Here is a 19351-nt window from a genome sequence, read left to right as displayed (position 1 = left end):
GCCACACCTCACCCCAAGGAGTGTCACCCCCACGACCTCATGAGATTACACACACTGGATCCGACTCCCTTGGACAAGGAGGGCAAAGAGAAGCTGGGCCCCACGCTCCTGGGCCACTCATGTTATCCTGCTCTATTTTGCTTTGGGCAGTGTGTAGGGCAGCCTTGAAGCTTGAGAACCTAAGAGAATTTTTTGAGGAAGAATGTGGTAATTAACATTGGGAAGGAAAGCCTTAATCACCAACGTGGGGGAGAAAAATCAGAATGTTGTTAATCTTGCTTAGCTTCGAGGTTGGTTTGGGTTTTTATTTTCAATAACACACTGGGGCGGAGGGCTTCTGTATGCTTTTCAAAGTGTAAGCATCCATAGGTGCGCAAGTTCAGCTCTGGTGGGAGTTTCCCCAGAGCAGATTCAGCTGATCCCAGAGCCTGCCTTCCCGCGGCCTGGGCCCAGCAGTGCTCAGTCAGCACCATCCACGCTCCACAGAAAAGCCCAGAATGTCACCGGCAAGGGCAGGAAGAGCTTTGACGCCCACTGAACAGTCTCTGAGTTTCAGGAGGGTGGAGACTGGCTGTGCTTGCCCATAGCTCTGCCTCAGCCTTGGAGTTGTTCCTGGCAGTAGGTACCTAGCACATATTTGGAATGAATTGGTGAAGTTCTCCTTAGTTGGTGGGTACCATGCCCAGAAAATCCCTCAGCCCCGAGGGAACTGTATACAATCAGGTCAGAGGTGCCTCCAGGCTCAGGCCCAAAGATTATAAAGAGCCTCTGGTTTGGAGCACCTAGTCCACAGCCATGGAAGGGGTTGGGGGTGGGTGGGAGATGCTTTAGAGGGGACAGTAACTCAGCTTGTCTTGGGCACCTACTGACCATCCTGGGTGGATGAGGCCCCCCGGGTAACCCCTCTCCCCAGAAGCACGAAGCCTGCTCTGAGCTCAAGCTTCCCCCCTTTTGATCAAAAGAAACACTCTGTGGATACATAAACATCCCCACACTCACAGGTCTGCAGGGAGAGCATTTCCAAGTCCCAACAGAGCATTTGACACTTCTCCTGTTTTATTTGTTGACACTGTATCCCTCAGTCACTCCTAATACACATATGCTGAGTGACCGAGGGAAACTGCTCAATATGAAGTCACATGTGAGAGGTGACCTGTCTCCTGAAGGCCTGAGCTGGACCCCGTGATCGGGGTTTCCTGTGTTCAGCTAGTACGTGACCCACACTGAATTCTTCAGCTGCCCCCAGAATATGGCTGTTTCTCCAGCAGCCCCACTGAGCACATACCCTGGCTGCCTGCATCTCTCCACCTCTCACCCCCTCACAGCTGCCAGGCTCCAAGATCCACTGTGTTCACAGTCTTAGCATCTCTTAAGTCCTTCCACGGTCTCCTCACTGGTTGCCCCAGCAATCTTCTTACTTTTCCCCAGACCACCCTCCACATCGGTGCAAAACTGAACACATTCACTGCCTGCCTAAGCCCTGCAACAGCGCCCCATAACTTCCATGCTGACTTCTTTTTTCCTTTAAAAGTAGGAATTCCTTTATTCCTCATCAAAACAGTCTAACAGCAAATATAGATTGTATGCTTTTATTTTTACATTTAAGTTATCCTTTTTTGGATATATCCTTCATCAGGACTCTGCTGCATTTAAACCTTGTCCTTCTAGCAAGAGGATAAAATGGTACGTCAATCTTATTCAGAGAAGTTGGCTGCTTGTAGCAGACCAAAAGAGCGTGGAACTTAGGCAGGAGAGTAGAGAGCTTTTCTACAAACACATTTAAACTTCTTCCCAGTACAAAAACATCTGTTGTTGCTTTTAGAGATAATTTTACAAATCAGAAGCTCTTACAGGACAGTCCAGATGAAGTGTCAGCAAGTATTTTAAGTAAATTCCAATGACCTGAAATTCAAGTCCAAACTAGATATTTAGTGTTTTCTTTATTGTAAATATGAAGTCTTTAACCTGAGGTATAAAGTCGTCTTCTAGAATCTGCATAAGGCCTAGGGACGTCAGTGGCGGTGACAGAAACTGTAGGAACATCCAGGAAATTGAACACAGGACCCTCCATCACCCTGGCACAGACTTCAGCTCTTACTGCCAACTGTGACCAGCCTCCTTCCACAATAACAAGGTGACTGGTCTTCATGACACTGGTTTCTATTGTTTAATGTCCATTGATCTGATGGATTGCAAATTTATCAGCTCATATTCAAGTCCCTCTTTAGATAGCACTGTTGAGCTTCTAAGCAGTGGCCGACAGGTCTTGAATGAGAAACTATGGTTGCATGTGTACCTTGCCTTTCTATTTTGGCTTTTCCTATAGGGATCATATAATCTTTTGACTGAGCTCCTGGGGAAGTTCAAAAGGAACTTAATACATCAATTCACCTCCAACACCACCACTGGACTTACCTTGAATGGCAGATTTAATAAATCCTTTTGCATCCTCTAAATTCTAGGGACTGACCACCTTTAAGCCTGGGAAGTGCTCATATCAGGCAGCAAAGCACCGTGAGTATTGGGCAGCTACGCCTGCGGGGCGCCACGGGGCTCCCTGAAGACTAAGGGCATCGGCTGAAGGCCTCCTGACGTGTAAGAGGCCTTGGTAGCTGAGTTTATAACCTGGCAAATGACTTGCATAGAGAAACTGAAGGGCATAAATTCACAAATGGGCCTCAACCCAGCCAGAACTGCACCTGCAGCAATTCCAGCAAAATCCGACTCTGATACGGGAGTATCTATGACCCTCTTATCTCCATATCTTTTCCACAGGCCTCAACTAACCCCATCGTATAGGGCAACTTCTTCCCCAAGTAAAAATGCCTTCCCAGCTCTTTCCGTCTCCTCTTCCATACCTTGATTTATAGCCTCATGAACTGTCACCTGCAGTATGGCCGGTGTGGTCTGGGGGAATCGCCTCCTCAGCAGACCAAACCTGCTCAAGCAGTCTCCGCACCAGCCCAGCATCCATGGCCACCCTGACCATGTCCTCTACCTGCTGCCGAATCCACGGTGATTTCTTAATTCCCAAGTTTTGCTTACATGACCTGCATCATCTAGCTTTTTTCTTTGATTTTTAATTTCAGAATAATACATGCTTTTTGTGGGAAAATTTAGAATCACAGAAGCACAGTGTAAATGCTGAGCATTCCACTCTAGCAACTATCCTGTCTTCTGCCACCTCCCTCTCCAGAATGTTACAGTGTGGTACATATCATCCCAGATCTTTCACTATACTTAGGTGCTTGTGTGTGTGTGCATGAATATTAGATACAACCTTTCCCACAAAAACTGCATCATATTGAAATCTCATTCTGCACCATGATTTTTACATTTTCCCCTTACTATCATATCATGCAAAACTTTCCTTGTAGGTACCTATGGCATCAGAGCTTTCCTTTTGTTGATTTTGAGAGCATTTGAGATCCTCAAATTAGGGTAAGCCAGGTCAAGACTAAGAAAAAAGAAATCCAACCATGAGATCCAAGTCATGAGATACCATCTGATGACAGTCCTTTTGCCCTTGAAGAAATACTTTACTAAAAAAAGCAGGGACTTTCCTGGTGGTGCAGTGGATAAGAATCTGCCTGCCAGTGCAGGGGACTTGGGTTTGATCCCTGATCTGGGAAGATCCCACATGCTGCGGAGCTCTACAACGTCTAGAGCCTGTGTGTTCTAGGGGCCCACAAGCTACCACAACTGAAGCCCTCACGCCTACAGCCTGTGCTCTGCAACAAGAAGCCACCGCATTGGGAAGCCTGCGCACTGCAACGATGAGTAGCGCTCGCTCCCCATAACTAGAGAAAGCCCACATGGAGTAAGGAAGACCCAGTGCAACCAAATAAGTAAAAATTAAAAAAAAAATCAATGTGGGTGGAGTTAAGGGGCCACTAGGTTAGCTGGCTGGCCCTGCAGACATACCCTGTATTACAATGAAACCTTGGTCGTCAAGCTGCAACTAATGACATACTGATTTTGCCTTTGTAGTATATAACTCAGAAATTGTTGAGGCTCTCCATGAGTGTTTATTTATGGTACTGGCATTCCATCTGTATCTTTTAGAGCCATGGAGGCTCCGAGGATGGTTGTCCAGCTGTGTAGGCCTTAGAGCAGCTTCTTCCTGTCAATTGCTTCATCTCATGGTCACACACCATCTGCATGGCTGTTTGTGTTATCCAATGAAATAAGAGCTCAGGAACCGTCTGGGAAAATGTATTTGAGAAACTAAACATTTTTCTTTCTTTTTTTTTAAAAAAATATTTATTTCATTTATTTATTTTGCTGCACCTGGTCTTAGTTGTGGCATATGAGATCTATTTCCCTGACCAGGGATCAAACCTGGGCTGCCTGCATCGGGAGTGCAGAGTCTTAGCCACTGTGTCACCAGCGAAGTCCTTAAATATTTTTCTTAAAGTAGAACCAAAGCTCTTCAGGATTGGAGAGAGTCTGGCCTGTTCACGGCCAAATCTAGGTGCTGTGGATATTTAGTAAATTGGTGAAAAAGCAAAGCCACACCATCTTTTTTTTTTAATGTATGTGTAGAATTCTATAGCATGGATGTTCTCTTATTTAACTGGCATTATTGGTGGATATTTGTTTCTATACATGATGCTCTATTGAACACCTGTGAATGTACTTCCTTGTTTTTAGGTTCCTATGTCATAAATTTCCAAGAATGATCAAACAATGAAGCCAATTGACAATTTTGGTGGCACCTACCAAACTGTCCTCCAAATGTCTGTATCAACTGATACTTCTTCAAGTATGTGTGTGTGCCAATGTTTTTACAACTTTGGGCACGCTGGATACTATCAATCTTTTTCATCTTTACTAGTCCAGCAGGCAGGAAAGTAGCGTGGTTGCGGACATAAGCCTGAGTTATTATACCTGAATTCAAACCCTGACTGCACCATGACTACCTCTGCGTCCTTTAGTGAGACTCTGACTTCCTTTAGCTTTCTCATCTCCGAAATGTTGGGTTAAAAAGTGTATCTGCTGCACGGAACAAAATGACATAATTCAAGTAATGTGCTAACCCTGTGCCTGTATTAGCATCAATACTAGTTACTATTCTTATTCTTTTCTGTTTAGTTAAAAAAAATATTTATTTTTATTTATTTGACTGCACTGGGTCTTAGTTGCAACATGCAGGATCTAGTTCCCTGATCAGGGATCAAACCTGGGTCCCCTGCATTGGTAGTGAGAAGTCTTAGCCACTGGACCACAAGATAAATCCCTATTCTTATTCACATTTAGGCCACGCTGATATTAGAACCGATTTGTACTGCCTGAATACAGAGAATGGAGTACCCATTGACAGCTGCAAAGCCATGGAGCCTCAGGAGAGTGTCCCCTTATTTAAAGGTTCATGTAGCTGGGTGAGCCTTGGATGGGGGCATTGGGCACCAGGTATTTTACATTCTGAAGACTGAAGGACCTAAATTCAGAGCAAGCAACCCAAACTTCAGACTTAAATGAAAAACTCCTTTAACAAGTCTCTAAGGCCCAGAAAGGATCTTTCAAGAATCCTTACAACCCTTATCCATCTCCCACAGGACCATTTTCAAACAAAGTATTTCAGGGCACTCACAGTTCACACCTCATCTGCATGATGTTAGCACTTTCCCAGAACTATGCCAATTAAAATAAAAGTCCTCCAAGAAAGGACAGGGTACTCATGTCCACCTTCACAGGGATGCTTTCTTTCATTTTGCTTTTGTAAACATATTGTGATGGTCTTACAGCTGTGCTCACACTTCCATCTGCATGAACCAAATGGGAATCACACAGCCTAAATCAGGCCAGGGGCTGAGGTCAGGTTTGGAGAAAGGGGGGTTTGTGCGGTGTGGAAACAGGTCTGGGACAGGTCAGAGGCAGAAATCACATGGACATCAAGAAATGTCAAGTCTGAGCAGAGCAGAGAGGCAAAACGTGAGTCTGGGACACCCGGGGCAGGTGTCTGAACAAACCTTACCCCACACTGACCTTCCATGCCTTCCAGAGACAGCTCTGGAGGCAGGAAAGCTCGGTCATCTCAGCCGTGCTCACAGTAACAGGCAAGGCTGTCCCCTTCACCCTGCCTCACTCTTCACCTCCTCTCTGTTCCTATACCTTCCTGTCTTTTGCCTTTGTCTCCCAGTCCTGAACTACAACCTGCTTCTCCATTCTAAGGCCCTCTATGCTCCGGGCAGCACTGAGGCTAAACTTCCTCACCATCACAGGTCCTGTCCTAGATCAGCAAGAAGAGAAATGGGATGCAATCCATGTCACAGAGGAGGAACCGAAACAAGTAGAAACAACAACAACAGTAATCTAGTTTCTAGGTGCTAGGCACCTTGCTAATTACCCGATATCTAGAATCTTGTTCCCTGGAGAAGGAAATGGCAACCCAGTCCAGCATTCATGCCTGGAGAACCCCATGGACAGAGGAGCCTGGCAGGCTACTGTCTGTCTATGGGGTTGCAAAGAATCAGACATGACTGAAGCAACCTTAGCACGCAGTATCATTAAATTCTTAGAACACATCCACAAGGAAGGTATATACTTTTTAATCCTCAGAAACACATTTCTTTGGCCAAATTAGGTACAGGTTAGTCAATGGCAGGTCTAGAGTTCAAACCTCAGCCTGACTCTGGAGACCACGTTTGTCGGCCTGTGAACCCAGGTGGAGGGGGCAGGAGGGGGAGGCTCTCTTGGAAGAGACCACACACCTGCCTCTTGCCGCCCCCACATTGCTCCCTCTCCTCACCCCCACCGTGTTTCTGCTGTCCTTCAGGGCATGTCCTAACCTACCCTGAGTGCTGAAAATTGCAGCCTCATGGGTGGGGGTGGAGGCGGAAGGATTCTCAAACAGTTTCACAATACTGTTCATGTTAATGCTGTCCCGAGAACTGGTTCTGCCAAAGAGGGGGGAGGACAGTGTCCTTGAGTTGGAGAGAGACTGCTGCTACTAAAGGGAAGGGAAGCCAACGTCCCTAAAGGCGTTTCCCATGTATCGGTTTGCTTCCTAGGAAAACCTTTGGGAATCACTACCATTTCCTTCTTCAGATGAGGAAACTGAGGGCCAGAGAGGTCAAGTGGCTTGTAAAGACCATCCAGTAATCATGGTTCCTATACAGACGTGCCTGACTCCAAAGCTCACGCTCTTTCCACTTTCCCTCATGATTCCTTCTCTCCAGCTTCCTCTCACCGCCCCCCTCCCCCATTTTGCTTGTTTTTCAGTGAGACCGTGGCTGCCCCTTGTTGACCGTTTTCTCCACGGAGCCCTTGCCGTGAGGCACAGGGTCACCCGATTCCCTGTGGAAGGGCGGCCCCTGTCATCTTGCATAAAGACCCGTGAGCAGTGTTTGGCTCCATTATTTGCTTCTACCCTTTCCCAGAATTTCCACTAACCACCCATAAAAAATATCAGCCCTGATGGCTTCCACCTCTGAGGGGGACTTTTTCATCCTTGTGTGAGTGTCCTCGTGAGGAGCAGCAGGAAATGAGCCTTTTTATGAGGCGATAATGGAGCCAGAAACATCTTTAAAATCAATTGTGCTTAACACGTCCTCCCATCATTTCAACAGGTTCTGGGTTTAGTGGGTCATAAATAAAAACAGACAGCTCACATTCAGCAGCACTCTCCAGTTTGCCCGTGGTCTCCTGTGGGCCGTACCCTAGTCCTCTGAGGAGGGCAGGCACACGGTCCCCCTTTCTCATAGGCAGTGAGTGAGACTCGCCTCTCTCCCTGCCAAGGGTCATTGCCCAGCTTGTAGCTTCCGTGACCATCTGACCCAGCTGGTCACTCCCTCGGCCTTGAAACACTTTCTGGTCTAGCACCTGCTGCCTCTTCATTTTTCCTCACCTCATTCCTTCTCAGTCTCCCATGCTGACTCTCTTCATCTTTCTCCAAACACTGAAGTCTCCCTGGATTCAAGCTCTCAGTGCTCTTCTCTTTTCTATCCACACTGTGTTAGTGATTTCTCTTGTTCCATGCCTTAAAATGTGAGTTATGTATATACTGAAGACTCCTAAACTGTCATCTTCACCTCACCCCCGCCTCTGAACTCCAGCTTGTATACCAACTGCCTAACACTTTCATCTGGATGTTGAACTGGTGTCTCAAATTCAGCGTGTCTGAGACCACGTTCCTGATCTGCCCCTCCTCAAACCTGTGTGTGTTAGTCACTTAGTTGTGTCCAATTCTTTTGTGACCCTGTGGACAATAGCCCACCAGGCTCCTCTCTCCATGGGATTCTCTAGGCCAGAATACTGGAGTGGGTAGCCATTCCCTTCTCCAGGAGATCTTCCTCACCCAGGCAGCAAACCCAGGTCTCCTGCATTGCAGGCATATTCTTTACTGTCTGAGCCACCAGGAAAGGTGCCCTCCTCCCCAAAGCTGGCTTCTCTCATTGTAAACATCCCATTAAATGGCAAAGCCATCCTTCTAGTTTACCAACCTTGATGCTTCTCTCACTCCACATCTGATCCTTCAGCACGTCTGTCAACTGCTCTTCTAAAATGCATTTCTGAGCCAACAACTGTGTCACCGTTGTTGGAGCGGGGGCTGGACTGCGCCTCCCTGTGTCCCTGGCCCCATCGTGGTCCAAGCCACGTGGCATCATCATTAGCTGGGATTAAATGTGCGGCAACTGCCTCCTGGTATGGTCTCTCTGCCTCTTCCCTCACCCTCCTCCAGGCTCTTCTTCACGCAATAGCCGCATCATGCCATTTCTCTGGTCAAAATCCTCTAACGGCATCACACTGCACAGGAAATGGGGACCTGGGCCTTGGCCCCTCATAATCTGCTCTGCCTCCCTCTTACCTCACTAGCTTCCCCTTTTATTACTCCCCCTCTTGCTCACTTTGCTCCAGCCACCTGGACATCTCCTCAGACATGCTAGGCATACCTAGCACTTGCAGTTCCCTGGGGAGATGCCTGGGGAGATGTCTTCTTAGATACCAGAGCACTCATTCCTCTGCCTCCTCCAGGTCTTTGCTCAAATGTCACCTTCTCAGTGAGGCCTCTGCTGACCACACTATTCAAAATAGCAATTCCCTGCCCCTTCCTCAACCTGGCACACTGCTCTCACTTTATCTGATTGTCTTTTCTCCATAACATTTGTCACCATCTGGTATACTAAGATCCCCTAGAGGAGGGCATGGCAACGCACTCCAGTATTCTTGCCTGGAGAATCCCCATGGACAGAGGAGCCTGGCAGGCTACAATCCATAGGGTTGCAAAGAGTTTGACGTGACTGAAGCGACTTAACACACACAGTATCCTATGCGTTTTGCTTTCTTACTTTTTACCATGGATCTTCCCCTACTAGAATAGGCATTTTCTGTGGGAAAAGGCTTTGTCTGTTCTGCTCACTCTCTGCTGTACTATCAGTGTTTAGAGCATTCTCAATCAATCTTTGCTGTTTTTTTTTTTTTAAGATTTTTTTTTTTAATGTGGACCACTTTTAAGGTCTTCGTTGAGTTTGTTACAATATTATTTCTGTTTTGTTTTGGTTTTTGGGGGGGGCACAAGACAAGTGGGATTTTTAGCTCCCAAACCAGGGATCGAACCCACATCTCCTGCCCTGGAAGAGAAGTCTTAACCTCTGGACCACTAGGAAAGTCCCAGTCTTTGCTGTTTGAATGAGAGGCTGTGTTGAGGAAGTGTCTGGTGTCTTTTTGAGTCCCAGGACTCTATGGCACAGGGCGGAGCCAGAGCTGAGTAAAGTGACACCAATGGACGTGGGCACTGAGTTGGTGGGCACTGGGTGAGCTGTGGAGAGTGCCAGCCAGAGACCTCGCACTGATAAGAGGAAGAGGAAGGGATAGGGCATCCTTAGTACCCACAGTCAGCCTCAAGGTTCTGAGTCTGCCTCTGACGGACACCCCAGTGACCTGGGCTGACTGTTCATAAGTGCCAAGAGCCCACCTTGCACCCCAGAAGCTGCTGCCATCACAAGCTACTGTCTGATCAGCTATTTCAAAGCCAGAGAAGGTATCTGAAGCCCATTAACAGACCTGCAAGAAGGTGATGTGGTTTCACAGAAGCATTTCAAATTCAATTTCTTTTTATTTCTTTTCAAACACAGCCTGTAATTCCGATGGGAAAATTGCATAATGCCCGTAGATAATAATTTTCCCGCAAGATGGTTTTGTGAAAGCAGCTTGGCATTTCTGACACAGGAGAGGAAGGGCCCATCAGAGAGAGCTGCCTGGGCCTGCCCACTGCCCGTGCACCCACACCTGTCTCTGGCAGGTGTAAGCTTAGGATGGACATCACTCCATGACCTGGGAGAGAGGCCAGCCTTCCGTGTGCCTCTGTTACCACAGGCATCAATTCAGCTTGTTCTTTGGTGACCAAAATGCCAGTCCTGGGCTTAACCTCCCTTTTGGGCTTTCATGTATCCTTTAGGATTATGGAAGTCTGCCTCTCCTCCGCTTCAACAGGGAGCTGAAGGGGTAGATGGGGCCTGTCTGTGCTTCCCATCCCAGCCCCTCTTCCCCACCTTCTGCCCTATCTCCAGCACTTAGAAAAGCATTAGTACTGGGGTCGGAGTAGAGAAGTGAGAAAGGGGCCAGGCCAGGAAAGATTCTGATCAGCCAGGGAAGAGCAGGCTAAGCTGGGCTGTCTGCTCCCAACAGGCGGGGGCTCCAAGGAGGTCGGGCTGGAGCCAGGGAGGGAGGAAGGGCCAAGCCAGCACCTGCAAGGCACCTGTAACGGCCTTGACTCTAACCCTGCCGGGGGGTGGGGGGGGGGGTGGGGGGGGTGGGGGAGGGTGTCTTAAAGGTGCAGCATTTGACACCCCTTGCTCCTCTTCCCTGTCTCCCCCTCCCCTCCTTCCTCTGAAGACAGTTCCCATCTAGTCCTGGGACCCATTATGAGGGCAGGGGCTGGACTGTGTTCCCCTCTGTGCCCCCAGCACTGGCTTGGTCTGGGGAGCGATACAGGGGATAATTAAGAAGGAATAATGGATTATTTAATTAAACAATTAATTAACGCCAAGCTAGAGGAAGCCTCTGGCCTTCACTGCCCTCTCAGGGGTTCTTAGGGGCACCCTTGCAAGTGCTATGGGGCTCAGATGCTGCTGCAGTGCTTCTGAGTAGACAGTGAGGATTCTGCTGACTATGGTGGGAGTAAACTGTAGGGGGGCAGGCAGGACCCAGGGAGGCTGGTCAGGTGACACGGGGTCATGAGAGAGCAATAGGAGGGGTGGGAAGATGTCAGATGCAAGACATTATTTTAAAGGGAGAAGCAATAGGATCTGCTGGTGGATTGGACGTGGGGTGTAGAACAAAGAGGGGTCAAGGATGACTGAGTAGAGGGGTCAAGGATGACTGAGTGGAGGTGTCATTTAGGCAGTTGGATACATGAGGCTGGGGTTCAATGGAGTAGTCCAGGCAGGAGGTGAATTTGATAGTCTTTAGTGTATAGGTGTTAGTTCTAGAAGGTCTTGTAAGTCATCATAGAACTGTTCAACTTCAGCTTCTTCAGCATTACTGGTTGGTCATAGACTTGGATTACTGTGGTACTGAATGGTTTGCCTTGGAAATGAACAGAGATCATTCTGTCATTTTTGAGATTGCATCCAAGGACTGCCTTTCAGACTCTTTTGTTGACTATGAGGGCTACTTCATTTCTTCTAAGGGATTCTTGCCCACAGTAGTAGATATAATGGTCATCAGAGTTAAATCCACCCATTCCAGTCCATTTTACTTCACTGATTCCTAAAATGTCGATGTTCACTCCTGCCATCTCCTGTTTGACTACTTCCAGTTTGTCTTGATTCATGGACCTAACATTCTAGGTTCGTATGCAATATTGTACTTTAGAGCATCAGACTTCCATCACTGGTCACATTCACAACTGGGAGTTGTTTTTGCTTTGACTCCGTCTCTTTATTCTTTCTGGAGTTATTTCTCCACTCTTCTCTAGTAGCATATTGGGCACCTACTGACCTGGGGAGTTCATCTTTCAGTGTCCTTTCTTTTTGCCTTTTCATACTGTTCATGGGGTTCTCAAGGCAAGAATACTGAAGAGGTTTGCCATTCCCTTCTCCAGTGGACCACATTTTGTCAGGCCTCTCCACCATGACCCGTCTGTCTTTGGTGGCCCTACATGGCATGGCTCATAGTTTCACTGAGTTAGACAAGGCTGTGGTCCATGTGATCAGTTTGATTAGTTTTCTGTGATTGTGATTTTCATCCTGTCTGCCCTCTGATGGATAAGGATAAGAGGCTTATGGTAGCTTCCTGATAGGAAAGACTGTGGCAGTGCCATGTTCAGTAAATCTTTAATCCAATTTTCTGTTGATGGGTGGGGCTGTATTCCCTCGCTGTTGTTTCACCTGAAGCCAAACTATGGTGGAGGTAATGAAGATAAGCTCCTACAAAAGGTCGGGTGCATGCACTGCCCCCGACCCTGCAGCAGGCCACTGCAGACCCACACCTCTGCCAGAAACTGGAATGCAAAAGTAGGAAGTCAAGAGATACCTGAAGTAACAGGCAAATTTGGCCTTGGAGTACAAAACAAAGCAGGGTGAATTCTAACTGGGTTTTGGAGAAGGCACCGTCATAGCAAACACCCTCTTCCAACAACACCAAGAGAAGACAACACATGGACATCACCAAATGCCAATACTGAAATCAGATTGAATATATTCTTTGCAGTCAAAGATGGAGAAGCTCTGTACAGTCAGCAAAAACAAGACCGGGAGCTGACTGTGGCTCAGATCATGAACTCCTTATTGCCAAATTCAGACTTAAGGAAAGCTGGGAAACCCACCAGGCCACTCAGGTATGACCTAAATCAAATCCCTTATGATTATACAGTGGAAGTAACAAATAGATTCAAGGGATTAGATCTGATAGAGTACCTGAAGAACTATGGAGGAGGTTTGTGGACATTGTACAGGAGGCAGGGATCAAGACAATCCCCAAGAAAAAGAAATGCAAAAAGACCTCTGAGGAGGCCTTACAAATAGCTGAGGAAAGAAGAGAAGCTAAAGGCAAAGGAGAAAAGGAAAGATATACCCACCTGAATGCAGAGTCCAAAGAATAGCAAGGACAGATAAGAAAGCGTTCAGTGATCAGTGCAAAGAAATACAGGAAAACAATAGAATGGGAAAGACTAGAGATCTCTTCAAGAAAATGAGAGATACCAAGGGAATAGTTCATGCAAAGATGGGCACAATAAAGGAAGGAAATGATATGGACCTAACAGAAGCAGAAGATATTAAGAAGAGGTGGCAAGAATACACAGAACTATACAAAAAAAAAAAATCCTTCATGACCCAGATAACCATGATGGTGTGATCACTCACCTAGAGCCAGACATCTTGGAATGTGAAGTCAAGTGAGCCTTAGGGAGCATCCCTACGAACAAAGCAGGTGGAGGTGATGGAATTCCAGTTGAGCTATTTCAAATCCTAAAAGATGATGCTGTGAAAGTGCTGCACTCAATATGCCAGCAAACTTGGAAAATGCAGCAGGGGCGACAGGACTGGAAAAGGTCCGTTTTCATTCCAATTCAAGAAAGGCAATGCCAAAGAAAGTTCAAACTACTGCAAAATTGCACTCATCTCACACGCTAGCAAAGTAACGCTAAAATTAAAACACAAAATTCTCCAAGCCAGGCTTCAACAGTACATGAACCATGAACTTTCAGATGTTCAAGCTGGATTTAGGAAAGGTAGCAGAACCAGAGATCAAATTGTCAACATCTGTTGGATCATTGAAAAAGCAAGAGAGTTCCAGAAAAACATCTGCTTTATTGATTATGCCAAAGCCTTCGATTGTGTGGATCACAACAAACTGTGGAAAATTCTTAAAGAGATGGGAATACCAGACCACCTGACCTGTCACCTGAGAAATTTGTATGCAAGTCAAGAAGCAACTGGACATGTTAGAACTGGACATGAAACAACAGACTGGTTCTAAACCGGGAGGAGTATGTCAAGGCTGTATATTGTCACCCTGCTTATTTAACTTGTATGCAGAAAACATCATGTGAAATACCAGGCTGGATAAAGCACAAGCTGGAATCAAGATTGCCAAGAGAAATATCAATAACCTCAGATATTCAGATGACACCACCATTATGGCAGAAAGCAAAGAAGAACTAAAGAGCCTCTTATTGAAAGTGAAAGAGGAGAATGAAAAAGTTGGCTTAAAACTCAACATTCAGAAAACTAAGACCATGGCATCCAGTCCCATGACTTCATGGCAAATAGATGGGGAAACAGTGGAAACAGTGGTTGACTTTATTTTTTGGGGGGCTTCAAAATCACTGCAGATGGTGACTGCAACTATGAAATTAAAAGATGCTTGCTTCTTGGAAGAAAAGCTATGACCAATTTAGACAGAATTTTAAAAAACAGAGACATTACTTTGCCAACAAAGGTCTGTCTAGTCAAACCTGTGGTTTTTCCAGTAGTCATGTATGGGTGTGAGAGTTCGACTATAAAGAAAGCTGAGCACTGAAGAATCGATGCTTTTGAACTGTGGTCCTGGAGAAGACTTTTGAGAGTCCCTTGGACTGCAAGGAGATCTAAGCAGTCAATCCTAAAGGAAACCAGTCCTGAATATTCATTGGAAGGACTGATGCTGAAGTTGAAACTCCAATACTTTGGTCACCTGATACGAAGAACTGACTCACTGGAAAAGACCCTGATGCTGGGAAAGATTGAAGGCAGAAGGAGAAGGGGATGACGGAGGATGAGATGGTTGGATGGCATCACCAAATTGATGGACATGAGTTTGAGTAAGCTCTGGGAATTGGTGATGGACAGGGAAGCCTGGCGTGCTGCAGTCCATGGGGTTGCAAAGAGTCGGACAGGACTGAACTGAACTGAGTGTATAGATGCTTGTCAAAGTCAAGAGGCAGAGAACCTGGGCAGTGAGTGGAGATAGACAAGTGGGTGGGGAAGAGCCAGAGAGGGAACAACCAGAGAGTTAGAAGGGTACTAGAACCTGCCCCCAGGGCCTCTTCAGAGCCCTTGTGCTGCCTCCAGTGCCCCCACTCACTGCCCCCACTCACTGCCCCCAGGTACTCTACAGCCCCCCGAGGCAGCCAGCTCTGGTACTTGCTCACTGCTGCCACCACTGCCCCTCTGGTCCCTTGTGGAAATTCAACTGAAGAAAGGGCTTCCCTGATAACTCAGTTGGTAAAGAATCCGTCTGCAATGCAGGAGACCCTGGTTTGATTCCTGAGTCAAGAAGATCCCTTGGAGAAGAGATAGGGTACCCACTCCAGTATTCTTGGGCTTCCCTTGTGCTTCAGTTGGTGAAGAATCCGCCTGCCATGCGGGAGACCTGGGTTCAATCCTTGGGTTGGGAAGATCCCCTGGAGAAGGGAAAGGCTACCCACTCCAGTATTTTGGCCTGAAGAATTGCATGGACTGTATAGTCCATGGAGTCGCAAAGAGTTGGACATGATCGAGCGACTTTTATTTCACTTTAGGAAAGACAGTGGAGGCAGAACGCCCAGACAGCACTTTTCAGAAAGACCGCCAGCTGGGAGGGGGAGATCAAGCAAAGTAGCGGTAGCAGGAAGGACATGCGACTATTCCTTAGAAGATGAGTGACATTAGGGCAAGTTTGAATGGAGGAGGATATCATCCCATACAACAAGAGAAACTGTTGTTACAGGAGAGAGAGAGAGGGGTACTTGTAGGCTTGAGGTCCTTGAAAGTAATGATGACCCTATATGCGAGACAGAAAAAGAGACACAGATATAAAGAACAGACTTTTGGACTCTGTGGGAGAAGGTGAGGGTGGGATGATTTGAGAGAATAGCATTGAAACCTGTATATTACCATATGTGAAATAGATCACCAGTCCAAGTTCGATGCATGAAACAGGGCACTCAAAGCCGGTGCACTGGGATGACCCTGAGGGATGGGGTGGGGAGGGAGGTGGGAGGGGGTTCAGGATGGGGGACACATGTACACCCATGGTGGATTCATGTCAATGTATGGCAAAAACCACTACAATATTGTAAAGTAATTAGCCTCCAATTAAATAATTTTTTTTAAAAAAGAAAAGTACTAAATAAATCCCCCCACCCCCCAAAAAAAATTGGAGAGCTGAGATCTTAACGCAAGATGGAGGGGGCGGTGGCCTTCCAGCCATCTCAAGGACGGAGGAGGAAGGCAGAGGACAACAATTACTGATGCTCAATTACAGGCAGTGCTGGGGGCCCACATGAGGATTCATTTATCCAGCAAATAACTACTGAGTCCCTACTCTGTGCCAGGTTTGGCTCTGGGTGCCAGAGACAGAGCCCTGAACAAACGAGACACCAATTCAATCCCTGCCCTCATGGAGCTTTCCGCCTAGGGCAGGAGGCAGTCCCAAGCAAAGGAACAGTGACAGATTGTATGAGACTTGAGTGGCTCCCTGGAGGAAAAAAGTGTGGGGTGGGGGGTGGGGGAATGAGAGGGAAGCCAGAGTCAGATGGGGAGGGGGATGAGGCAATTTTCAGTAGAGATATAGGTCACTGAGTCGTATATGATACTTTGTGACCCCATGAACTGTAGCCCACCAGGCTTCTCTGTCCATGGGATTCTCCAAGCAAGAATACTGGTGTGGGTTGCCATTTCCTTCTCCAGGGGATCTTCTCAACCCAGGGATTGAAGCTGGGTCTCCTGCATTGCAGGCAGATTCTTTTCCATAAAGTAAGGTCTTCAAAATTAAAAATTAACATAACAATATCATAGGAATTTAGACAGAGAGAAGCAAAAAAAAAAAAAAAACAAAAAAACACACACGTAATCCTTCCATCCTAACTTAGCAGCTATCATCAATGAGTATATTCATTTCTGTATTTGTGTCTGTCACATAGTTGAAATCATAGCTCACACACACACATTTTCTTTATCCTTGCCATTTCCTTTATCATGGGAACCAGAATATTATACAAATAGATTGTTATACAAGTCATTCTGTGCCTTGCTTTCTAATACAGTATATTTTAGAGATAATCTCACTACCACTATAACTCTTTTAAAGATGAGCCCAAAGACCACATACAAATATAAAAGAAAGCACGTATATACTTTTGGTATCTTTTTTATTTTTTACACTGTTATAAAGTATTTTAGGCTCTTTATCTATTTGTATAATAATCTAGTTACTGTGTTACAAAGAAATGGTAGAGATAAAGAAAATATATGTGCATATGCTTATGTGTATGTGCGTGTGTGTGTGTGTGTGCATGTGTGCTTTTATTTCCATTTGCCTAAATTATCTCTGGAAGGAACATGAGAACTTCACAAAGACAAGGTGCCTCAGGGGAGAGGAACTGGGCAACCAGGGATCAAGAACAACTTTTCACAGATTAACTTTGCTCTGCTTTTGAATTTTGAACCATCCAAATATATTGCCATTAAAAAAAGTTAGGAGAAAAAGCCACTCCAAGGCTGCTACCTGCAGCTTTCTCATCTGGAGAAATATCCACGAAGGCTTTGGAGGGAGCGTTTGTGAGGTGAGCACTGAGTACAAATGTGGGGGGCGAACATCTCGCGGCGATGGACTGGGAACCAGGGCAGCAGCCGAGAAGGTGGGGAGAGGGGACAGCAGTGCCAGCAGAGGGACGGAACTGATAAGACATCTGGTGGTTCCTTCCTTGACTGTTTAAAGCCTGTTGGATTTTGTTACGCTTTGTTGTTGTTGTGTAGTTGCCAGGTCGTGTCTGACTCTTTTGAGACCCATGGACTGTATCTTGCCAGGCTCCTCTGTCCATGGGATTTCCCAGGCAAGCATACTGGAGTGGGTTGTTAAGACTTATCATTTTTAAAATAAAAGCTGTTTCAAAAAGAAATGAGAATTGATCTGCACACCAGCATCTCCCTCCCCTTTCTCCCCTCAGAGATGCTTCCAACCCAGGTATCCTACTGTCAGCCCGTTTAGCTGGGTCCTTACATATAATAACATTTTGCTTCATCATCTCCCTCCATCTACTGATTTCCATAAAAAGCTTTCAAATTATTAAGTAATGAAGCTCTAAATGACCTGGACGAGGGAGAAGCGAGCTGCTTCAAGGTGCTCAGCATGTTAGCATCAAATAAGTTTCCAGAAGTGTCTGTTTCTTAAACGGTGCTATTTAAATGCAAAGGAACAGCTTGATCAGCTGTAAAGCTTAACTCTTTTCATTCCTGAGCTCCCCAAACACTCACAGAGGTTTGGGGGGACACTGGGGATGGAAGAGAACTTGTGTGTCTAGTGGACATGGAAGGGGTGTCCCTACCAGGAAATTAGGGTCACACACACACAGCTGGCCTCCTCCAGACTTCCCCTGGTAACAGAAGTTTCCCTGAAGGTGAAACTCCCCTTCTAGTTGTTACTGTAACATCACGGAGCAGGGGCTAAAGGGTGGTGTGGGGGAACATGGCAGACCCAAGTCCATACCTTAGTGCTACCATTTATGTGCTCTGTTAGTTTGGGGAGGTTGCTCATCCTTTCTGAGCAGATACCTCAGTGTGTAAAACATGTATTTATTGGGTTCCTTCTATGGTCAGAAACCGTGCTGGGCAAGGGGCACGGGGCCAGTGGACAAGTGACACAGTCCTGCTCTTGGGAGGTGTGCCCACTAGTGGGTGAAGATGATGATGGGAGGGCAGCCATCTAAAATACAGCCATCCCAGGAACTTCCGTGGCAGTCCAGAGATTAGGACTCTGTACTTTCACTGCCGAGGGCGTGAGTCCGATCCCTGGTTGAGGCAGGAGATAGATGGGCGCCAGGCTGAACTGTCTTCCCTGTAGAAGAAACGCCATAATAGCAGGAACTCCATAAAAGCAAGATGATGGAAGAGGCTGGGCCCTGCCCAGATAAAAGACCACATATTTCCCATTTGCGAAGTTAAGGAGAGCTCCCTGACCACACATGTGCAGAAAGGCTCCTGGGAGGTCAAAAGAGAAGGGGGCATCACCTCATAGTAAGTGATGTCAAGCTGCCCATAGGCCTCTTTGCTGGAATCCATCTTGGCTAAGAGATGTGGAGGCACACATGGACTTTGAGATAAACCAAATAGGACTCAGAACCAGGCAAAGCAAGATGATTGGTTAAAGGAAAGCAGGGAAATGCCCCATAAAAGTGATTCAAACTACCATGAAGGTGTGATGTGCTTTCTGAGCCTGCCAGTATGTCTATCCACATGTACTTATTTTCCTCCTAATAAACACTTTACTTCCTTCACTATTTTTCATTGCTTTGTGGTAATTCATTTCTGCACAGCTGATGGGCCAGGGCCTTGTCAGTGGCCCCTGGTCCCTGGTGGTCTAGTGGTCACTGCTGTGGCCTGACCTCAGTCTCTGGCCAGGAACCAAAATGCAGCTTCAAGCTGATGCAGGCTGAGCCCACATGAGA

The 19351-nt window shown here is 46.6% G+C and overlaps 1 protein-coding gene and 1 pseudogene across 1 annotated transcript in view; both read right to left on the bottom strand.

Moving 5' to 3' along the window:
* The window catches only part of SPON1 (spondin 1), a 303413-nt gene that overhangs the window by 24988 nt on the left and 259074 nt on the right, over positions 1-19351 (bottom strand). The gene's annotated exons all lie outside the window — the stretch shown is intronic.
* LOC136174510 (pyruvate dehydrogenase E1 component subunit beta, mitochondrial pseudogene) lies at positions 2383-2989 on the bottom strand (annotated as a pseudogene).

This window comes from Muntiacus reevesi, chromosome 9 (genome assembly GCF_963930625.1).
Source record: "Muntiacus reevesi chromosome 9, mMunRee1.1, whole genome shotgun sequence".
NCBI lineage: Eukaryota > Metazoa > Chordata > Mammalia > Artiodactyla > Cervidae > Muntiacus > Muntiacus reevesi.
Note: the sequence above shows the minus strand (reverse complement) of the source record. Positions and strands in the feature narration are given on the sequence as shown.